The sequence below is a fragment of the Tiliqua scincoides genome, chromosome 2 (assembly GCF_035046505.1).
Source record: "Tiliqua scincoides isolate rTilSci1 chromosome 2, rTilSci1.hap2, whole genome shotgun sequence".
NCBI classification, from domain to species: domain Eukaryota; kingdom Metazoa; phylum Chordata; class Lepidosauria; order Squamata; family Scincidae; genus Tiliqua; species Tiliqua scincoides.
The window spans coordinates 158,228,556-158,238,095 of NC_089822.1; positions in this window are offsets into that span (position 1 = coordinate 158,228,556).

Sequence of the window (9,540 nt, forward strand, 5' to 3'; positions counted from 1 at the left end):
GATAGGATTGCAATCGTAATAGAACAAGCCTTGCTGAGGGAGAATCAGGATGGCTTCTGAAAGGGTAAGGCTTCTCAAATCTTTAGAGCAGCATTTCTCAATGTTTGTCCCTCACGGTAACACTTTGCAAGGTCCATGCATTACAAGTACCACCGGAAGCAACTGCTGATGATGTCATCACCAGTTACCTCTGGGTTGGAAGGCCAGATGGACACGACAAACCCAAGTAAGAGGCTTAGGGTGCCTGAACAGAAGGGCTTTTTTGAGTGTCCAAAAAGCACGCTTTGGAGCTTTTCCTGCTGAGCCGAGCCTCCTACTGCTGTTGTCATGTTGCGTTGCTGGTCTCACTATCAGACAGCAGGTGCCCCGCCCGTACCACAGGACCCCACTTCCAGTGCCACTGGTTGAGAAGCGCTGCTTTAGAGTTCTTTGAAAAGGTTGACAAGCATGTTGATACTGGACATCTGGTCTGTCATCTGGAGTCTCTCCCAAAAAATTCTTCAGAAAGCTCCCCAGTGAGGGAATTCGAGAGCAGGTCTGCTTGTGACTGAGGCGGTGGCGTAGCTAGGGGGATGGAGCAGCCAGTCTGGCAGGGAGGCTCGGCGCGGCGGGCAAGCGGCCCCTCCCTTCGGAACCATTCCCAGCAGGGAGGGGCCGCTTGCCTGCCGTGCCGTGCCTCCCTGCCAGACTAGCTGCTCCACCGCCCCTCAGCTACGCCACCGAGCTGAGGAGCTGGCTGGAGACCTGGAAACAGGAAGCTGGCGGCTGACTCCGCAGAGTCTAAAGAAAGTGGCTTGACAGTTGGAGCCCCGCTTGCCTACTCAGAAGTAAGTCCCGCGCCTCCCAGGTGAGCCTGCAGGCGGTCGCAGCCTAGGCCTAGCCAGCCCCTACTGCGTGCAGGCGGCCGTGCGGGGGAGAGCAGAGCGCGGGCAGGCCCCCCCAGCAGGCCACTGTCCAGGGACACCGCGGGGCAGGACCCCAGTAGCGCGCGGGACGCGCCCCCATGAGGGCCCCCCCGGGAACGTCACAGGGTGACTGCCACCGGCGCAGCCTACGGGCGGAGCGGCCCTTCCTTCGTCCAGCGGCCCGGCAGCGTCCCTGAACAGCTACACCCAGGACTGCCTCCGCAGGGAGCGCAGCTCCAGCCAGCCGAGCCGAGCCGAGCAACCCCCTGCCCCCTCGACCAGCCTCCCGTCAACGGGAACTGTACGGCAGCTCTGAAGGGTCATGCTTCACCCTTAGGGTTACTCCGCCTTTCCTCCCCTCCGCTGAGCCAATCCCAAAGAGGATCGGAGGGCGTCCACCCCCCCTCACACCTCTGTGCTATTGGTTGAAGGCTTAAGTGGGCCGGCCCATTTCGACTGTCACTCCGCTGCCCTTCCCGCGGGCACCGCCTCCTGTGCTGAGGCGATTGGATGGTGCGCGGAGAGAAAGGCCCCGCCCTTGCCCCTCGGTGCCCTCTGGGATTGGCTGGTTCTCACGCTAACGTGAGAGGTGGGTGTGAGGCCCTGGGGGCAGGGCCTGTGTTTGTTCTGATTAACGTCCTGCGGCTGCCTGTCTGGGGCGGGGGTTGCAGAGGCACAAATGCCCCTCCACCCCCTGGCCACTCAGCACGCGCAGCCAGGCATCTGTCTGCAGGTTGCCGCCCCTCGCTCTGGGCACAGGAAACACACCCGGTCTACCCCCATGCCTGTCATTCTCCCTCCAACGGGCCCCACTCCAGAATGCTCTGCTGCCTGGAACCCCCCGCCCCCATGGGCCCCTCTTCCTCACCACCCGCCCCTGTCCCGCCTTGCCCTGCCAGCTGGGCTCCTGAGAGTGCCGCTCCACTCCTCTGACCTCCTTGTCCCTGCTGTCACCCCTCTGCCTTTTCCAAGCATGCAGGCAGTCCAGTGTCTGCTGGTCTGCCAGCTTAGCAGATGTGGCAGGTGTGAGGTGGGGTGTGGCAGCCACAAGAGGAGGAAGGTGGGTGCAAGTTGCCACCCAGAGCCCACTGCTGTTGGAAGCAGCTGCCTCCCCTGTGTCTGCCTGATTCTTCTGCCTACGGAACCAGCTGCCTGGAAGGGACTGAAGGTGTAGCTTGGAGCAGTCCCTCGGGACACAGACAAGCATCATGTAGAGAGGGCCCTTGGCAGAGGAACATTACACATCCCTAGGAAAGGCCAGAATTTGCAACAGTCCAGGTTCAGACTAGAGCTACAATGTCAGCAGAAAGTATCAAAGGCCTTTTGGTGGCAAGTTGGTTCTCTGGTTTAGATTCCACTGGGATTACTGCTGGGGAGAGAGGGAGGCCATACCTTTTCAGGAATGGGTATGTTGCTCAGTGGCAGAGCACCTGGTACCTTTCTTTCCAGCATGTCCCAGCCCAAGGTAGCAAGGGAGGGAAGACCTCTCTAGCTGAGAGCCTCTGCCAATCAGAACATGCCAAACTGGGCTAGAAGGACCAGTAGTGGGACTCAACAGAAGGGGACTCAAGTAGTGGGACTTGAGAGAGAGAGAGAGAGAGAGAGAGAGCACACAGGAGACAGGAGGTGGAAGGTGGTGTTGGTGCCAGCCAAGTGACAAGTGCCAGCAGCAAGAGACCCTTGAGAAAGCAGCCAGTGCAAGGTAAGGGAAGCTTTGCACAGGTGGATGCAACTCAAGGGTCTCCTTCAGGATGTTTAAGGGGGGAGGGGAGAGGAACTCTTCCCCTGGGCTGTTTCCTCCAATCCAAATCACCTTACCAAAGCTACGTTTTATCCTGTACATTATGGTATGTATGTTTCTCCTGCCAGATAGATTCCAGCTCTGGGTGCAACTGGCGATGTATATGAGGAAAATGGTGACAGTGGGGTGGGGGGATGGTTAACTCTCCCCCCCCCCCCAGTCCCCATCCAATGTCCTCATCTCCATTGCTGCTCTCACCTTTAAAAAACTGAAGAAGATCTGATGTCAGGTTTCCCTCTAGTTTGGCCCCATTAAAAATAAGGTGGAAATTCAATTTAGAAAGGTACAGGAAGCTGGGGGGGGTAATATGGTCATAACATTGCACAAGATAAAACAGGCAGACGTGTTTAAGACAGAAATAAGTGAGGCACTGCAAGATGAAAAACAGGAAGACCTGTAAATAAAATATTGCAGTAATCAATACAGGATAAAATGAGAACCTGACCTGAAGTTTTTGTAGATTCAGTAGAAAGTCAAATGGATCAGAGTGAACAATGCTGCAAACTCAAAAACAGCAGCACTTAATTGAAAAACGAGCATCAGGTCAGCTGCAAAGGGTGGAAGCCCCAGAAAATGAAGCAAAAGGCTTTAACTGGGGGTGGGGAGGAAGGAGTTTGTGCAGAGTGCAAGCATCCTGAATGGTGTGGAGGCGGAAGAGGGCTTTTTCTCCTCCCTGTCTCATCATCAGGGCTGGCCCAAGACCTTCTGGTGCCTGAGGTGGAGTGCCAATCCCCTTCCCACTGGTGGCACGCTGGTTCTCCTCCACACTTCTGCTCTGTTCCCCTCTTTCTTTCCCAGTTTAGGGAGCAGGGGGGAGGAAGAGGGTCAATAGAGGCAAACATGAACAGAAGTGGGTGCTGTATTGGAATCAAGGAAGATCTGGCGAGGAGGTAGGATGTGGTTTCAGCAGTGGCCCCTTTTAAGGGTAAGGCCTGGGCATCCAGCAGCGTGTGCTGTACAGCTGCAGCCACCTGAAGGCAATAGGACCCTCAGGCATAAAAGCATCTGATGAAGGGAGAGTTTGGTGTTGGTAGTAGAAGGAAGAAAACTTGAGGAAGGGAGACTGGATTGATGGACTGAGGAACTAATGGCTAATGGACTACTGGAGCTGCTGATGGACTGATGTGTGAATGGACTTTGGAGGCTGCTGGAGCAGAAACTGCTGGCAACACTGAGATTGGTGTTTGGCTGCCATGCCCAAGACCTGCAGAGGACCAATGTGCTGCTGTAGTGGTGGGAGGAGCTGCTGGTAGGAGAGGGGAGGAAGGAGCACCTCTGCAGATGGAACAGGCAGGCTACCCTGATGGTGGGGTCCTGCAGTGCTGCAGGGCAGAACTAGGGTCATTGAGGAAAGAAAGCTTAAAGTGGGCATAATTCTCCAGGTGGAGCTTGAACTGGGAATCTGGCAGAACAGGTGCCACCCACCAAACTGCTGCCATAGGCAACTGCTTCAATTGGCCTCAGGGATGGGCCAGCCCTGCTCAAGTATTGTACAACTTTGATTCATTCAGTGGAGCTGATGGACAATCAATTCAGGGCAGGCAAAAAGAGGCCCTTCTTCTCACAGCACCTAATGAATGTATGGAACTCACTGCCACAAGGTGTGGCAATGGCCATTATTTATTATTATTATTATTATTAACAGTATTTAATAGAATTACTGGCTTTACAAGTAGTTTAGACAAAATAATGTGGTAGGAGAGCTCCATCAATGGACACTGGCAATGCTGGCTAAATGAGAATGCTTAACATTTGCATAGTGCTTTCTAGATGTAGGTCATTCTTTCCACATTGCAACCAGGGAAGACAAAGCCAGGAGGGAGTGATCACCTTGTGAGAATTCCTGGCAGAGGAAAGACTCACGCAAGGGCAGAGACATTACTAGGGTTTGCATAGGGTTTGTACTAGGGTACAAGAGCTCATCGCATCACCCCCATGATGAACCTACTCCTGTACCAAACTGGCCAGAATAAATTGCAATATCATACGCACATTTTAAATGCAGTGGCATCAATAGGGTTGGTGCAACCCCCATTAACTTAATTTTAATATATAACAGTTCAGGTCACCCAACAAATTAGTTACCAATCAAAAACCAATAGCTAACCTGATGGCACTCACACAACTGAATAAGAGTCCTAATATTAGCTCTGATACATGGAAATAAGAGTTGACTCATACTAACACCTTATTGGTTCTCTGCTATGTTGTAACACCTCATTGGCTCTCAGAACAACTGACCTCAGTCTCATTGATCAGTTCTGAGTTTTAAAAATTCACTTTGTTACATAAGACAGTTGTGATTTGCTTTTCTGTTTTTTTTTTTGCTATATCTTTTGATAGAACACAGCTTGTTTCATTGCATTCTGTATTAAATTACATACATCTAAAGATGTATAATGTGATGATATTCAAAAATATCAAGATTTTACAATTCTTACAATAGTGGTATATCACACCCCTGAATGTGTCACCCAGTGCAGTCCACACCCTGTAGTGACACCACTGATTACCACAAACACATCCCTAAAGCCATGACCTACTGTACAATGGAGAAGTTGCCAATGCCATTACAATATTTCTGCTTCACCTCACCTTTAGCTAGACAGTAGTGTTCTACTTCTAGCCTGACTGCATTGCAGTGAAGGTGAAGTGATTTTCTATAAATAGTAAAATACCCAGGGTCCACTTTTAAAAGTGCACTGCACAGGCAGTCATAGTAATGCTCTTGGAGCTGGAATGAAAGCTCCAATAAGACCACAGAGTTCAGGGTGCTTGATGGTTCCAGGCAGTTTGTCCCCTTCTCCAAACAGAAAAACAGAAGCAGACAAATCTGAAATGAGGGATATTGCATATATACTTTGCATATATACTTTCTCCTCCTTGGCATGAAACTGAGCCTTGTAAATCAAGGATCAAGTCCTGTCAACTAAAGGAGCAGAAAAGGGCAGGCCTATCTCAACAATTGATTGACCTTTAACAGCATATATGCTTTGAACTAGCTCCTGCTGGCCTGACAAGACATTGATTCCCAGATTGCTTGAGACTAGCCCTCCCCCACCAGAGTTCTTTTTGTTTTGTTATGTATGGTTGTAAAAAACAAAGTCCTGCAAAACATAAGAAAACCTAAACAAGAGCAGCTATCAATTCATTTCTCAAACTAGGCCAGGGGGCAGGCTCTGCTCTGTTATGCTTCTCACTCTATAGACATGATTAGAAATGCATGATGGGATTGGGGGGACCCTTACACTACAGTATATTCAGTAGCAATGGATCTCCTCCTGATTGCTTTTCCCACATTTCTTCAGAGCCATAACAAATTAAGGCAGACTACCAGAGACTTACACCAAGAGTTTCATTGCCTTTGGAACAGAAAGGTTTAAAAGAAGACCATTTCCTTCTGCACCGCACTCAACTAAGTGCTTCAGTAAAGCTAAAAGATACTGACCACCTACATAAGAACAGCCCCACTGGATCAGGCCATAGGCCCATCTAGTCCAGCTTCCTGTATCTCACAGCGGCCCACCAAATGCCCCAGGGAGCACACCAGATAACGAGACCTCATCCTGGTGCCCTCCCCTGCATCTGGCATTCTGACATAACCCATTTCTAAAATCAGGAGGTTGCGCATACACATCATGGCTTGTACCCCATAATGGATTTTTCCTCCAGAAACTTGTCCAATCCCCTTTTAAAGGCGTCTAGGCTAGACGCCAGCACCACATCCTGCGGCAAGGAGTTCCACAGACCTGGTCTATTCACACTGGAATCCCAGCTATAAGTCATCTTTCCAGTCTGAAACATTGTGGATCTTATCAGACATGGCCTCAGAGGCCAGAATGGACTGGAAACACCACTAGATTGACTTGGGAAATGGGCTGGTAAAAGTCACTTTAAGGTTGCAATTCTGTGCATGCCTATTCTGAATTAAGCCCCTACTGAATATTACTCCCAAGTAAGTGTATAGGATTTTAGCCTAAGGCTGCAGTCCTACACACACTGAGCAAGTTCTTGCTTCCAGGCAAAAAAGTGCATGAGAATCAGCCGCAAGGAAACACTGACATTCCACAATGTGATGTGATGAAAGGTTCCATGCTACATGTTTGCTGACCATACCTTAAGGTTTAAGTCTGCAAGCTGTCAATATTAAGACCTTCAGATACATAAATAGCCTGCAGGTGGCAGCACATCATATGAAACAGAAGCACTTACCGACAAATTCCAGCACAGGACCTAACTTATTACATGTCTACCACAAGAAAGCACAGACTCTTATTCACAATGCATCCTTGCTCTGGTGTAAATATGACCTGCACCATAGTCTTGCAATAGGACACTGCTGCTGAGATCAGCAAAACATCAGAAACTGTTGCATGGATAAAATGGGTTCCTGTACTCCCCCCCCCTTTTTTTACCTCAAGCAATCTGCCTGAACAATAGTCACAGCCTTCACATTGAAGCTGAATGAGAAAAAAAATGGAGAAAGATTATCTGTATAACCCAAAGCTAGCAAAATGAGAGATGAACGACATACTTGTCTGTTGCACATGTCTACACATGGTGTGCAGGAAATCACAACTAACTGGTGCTTTCCATTATACATACACACACAGGAAAAACAGACATTTGTGTGCAAAGCACACAACTGCAAATTGTGTATAGTTGCTTGACAGCATGTGTATAGGAAACAATATGGGGAGACGATATCCTTGTGCAATGTGCTGCAGTCATATTACAGCCTGCCTCTTTTCTGCAATTTGAAAGCTCACACAAAGAAAATTTCTCATAGCTTCAGACTTGGGTGGGATGCAACTCAAGAAACTTGACAGTACTGAACACTCAAATTGTAATAAAATGAAAAACATCCCTTCTGATAAAAGTTCTCATAATAATGCTAATGTCTGAACTTAGCATATGCCACAAAGGTATTTGTATTCTAGTTGACAAATAAGTTGATCAAAGACCTATTAACAACATTTATGACACTTCATTTTGCTCTGCAGGCCTGCTGTATTTAATTTTGCATCACTATAGGCTAAGCCATCATCTCTGTAGCCAAAAGTTGACCTCGCAAGTTCTACAACTTATACATCTTTTTTTTTCCAAAAGTGCTGTATCTCAGAGAAAATTCGTGTTCATGCAGGTTGAGATGTGCAAGCACAAATAAAAGTATAAAAAATAATTTGTTAGAAGGAATAAGGAATTACCTTAACTCACTGTCTACTAAATCTCTACCTTACTGAAACTATATAGGATATTGTATTCACCTTGCTTTGCAATTATGCTTTGTGAAGTACATTAACTTTGCCTCATTAAGTCTTCTGTTATGGGAAATTACTCCCATGGGCCACTGAACATTTAATCAGCACTTTTCATACACAGAAATGAACAGCTCGAGAGGACACTGGGTTGGAGGCAGACAGAAGCTACCCACTGAATTTTGGGCATTTATGATTCACTGTTTTGTAGCCCAGTAGCAGGTGTTGACCAGCAGTAAGTACTGTGAGCTTTTTCATCCTCTGAACAGAGGCAATGGCAAAGGAAATTTGAGTGGTGTAGAACAAGGAGGATTACAAGAAGCTAGAATATATACATGGGAGTGAGAAGTCTTATTTACCAATGATGATGACTAGTTGGACAGAGACCCCGTACCATTTCTAGGTTTTCATCAGGCACAAGTGACTATTGCTTAGATATGAAGCTCCATTTTCCATATTCCACACTAGAAGTCCTTGTGGGTATAAGATCTAAACCACAATGAACTGCTCAAAACCAACAAGTGAAGATAGAACTCAAGATAGGGCTGTGAGACAATCAAGGTCCCATTTGAAACACCAAAGAAACAAAGTGTTTATTAGCAGTCACACAATTGTTCCATAGAGTTCTCATATTCCTAGCAGCAACCATAGCAATTTAAGACAGATTCCAGCAAGCAAGCTTAATGGAATGGTGGATGCTGAGGTTGCAGCTACCATTATGGCACAGTGAAGTGGAAGACCAAGAATAAGTGGAATACAGTGGAACGGGCTTTTCATGTTACCTCGCTGCACTATTAGCAGAAGCATGAACTGCACAAGAGCCTCACATGGGCCGAGAACAACAGAATTACCCTGAAAACACCACCTCCCCTCAAGACACAGCACGAAACCCGAGTAGGAAGGTCATCTTTTCTACATGCACAAAGGAGACACTGAGCAATCCTCCTTAAATACTGTAGTTATATTGGAGTCAAGACAGTACCAACAGCATAAATGGTTGAAACTAAGATGCTCACATGTTGAGAAAGAGGCCCTATCTGAATTACATCCTGGCTGAACCAAGAAGGGACCGGAGTATTTTGATCAATTCATAGCCATTTTTTTGAAGTATGCTCAAGGCATTTCTGCATGTTCAGGTTTTTTTTGTGCCAGAAGGATAAAATCTATGTCCAGTGGCAATTCCCAGTGGTTTTAAAATAACCGAATTGCTGTTTTAACTTCATTTAAATTACTTCATTACTGTTAGTTCACACATCTCCAAGATAGAAAACGCATTATCTCTGCAATGCATGCTCAACATTTTGTCCTTGGGAAGGTGTGACACAGCAGCCAGATAGCCAATAGCCAATGCTATTATCCTGTGTTGGATGAATCCTATTGCAAATGTCACATGTCCTTGATGCATATTCTCTGTGATGTTAGCATTAACACAGTCACACACCCCAGGCCTACACTACTCTACAAATTGCTTTTTGTTAAAGATTTCAGGCACATTATTCAGAAGCGTGGTGATGCCTTATTGAACAGTTCCTGCTAGACGAATCGCCTAGATGGTTTTAATGGGTATAGAGGAGAA